Source organism: Haplochromis burtoni, unplaced genomic scaffold, assembly GCF_018398535.1.
Source record: "Haplochromis burtoni strain Fernald_Lab_line unplaced genomic scaffold, NCSU_Asbu1 Contig_274, whole genome shotgun sequence".
NCBI lineage: Eukaryota > Metazoa > Chordata > Actinopteri > Cichliformes > Cichlidae > Haplochromis > Haplochromis burtoni.
Genome location: NW_024582635.1, coordinates 176,529 through 177,203, shown reverse-complemented (window position 1 = coordinate 177,203; position 675 = coordinate 176,529).

The window sequence follows — 675 nt, the reverse complement described above, 5'->3', positions numbered from 1 at the left end:
TCTATCTATCTATCTATCTATCTATCTATCTATCTATCTATCTATCTATCTATCTATCTATCTATCTATCTATCTATCTATCTATCTATCTCAGGGCCAATGGAACAGTGTGTTATTGCATAACCAGAATTTCATTTAAATTAAACTAAATATGTAGACAGGTTATTTGGCTATATGTATTTTTGTGTATATTTTAAGCATATTTTTAAAGGTTTTGTGTTTGCATTGGCTGTTGGGTATGTGGTCATCAAAAAAGAATGAAGCAGAAGAGCCAAAAAGACAATCGTTTTAACAGTTACTTGAAGTGCCTATCTTACTACACACAGGCATGCACACACTTACACACACTTGTGCTACACCATCGAGGTTGCCCACCTCCCTGGCTGCCTAATGGGCCATAGGCTCTAATCTGGATGGCCACGGTGCTCAGGAGAATGAGCAGAGCAAATACAGAGCAGCTCATCAGCCCAGAGAGCCCGTGTGTCGGTAACCCCAGCTGTTAAAGACACATCCGCCCATCGTTCAGAGATGAGAGGAGGAAATGGGGAGACTTCACAAGCTGGGGTAATTTCCAGGGACTGACAGCAGATCCTCATAAACCCCTTTCCCCTCTTTATACCACGTCGTATTTCCCCTTTACTGAAATATTGGCATAGAGTAGAATTACCCCATATG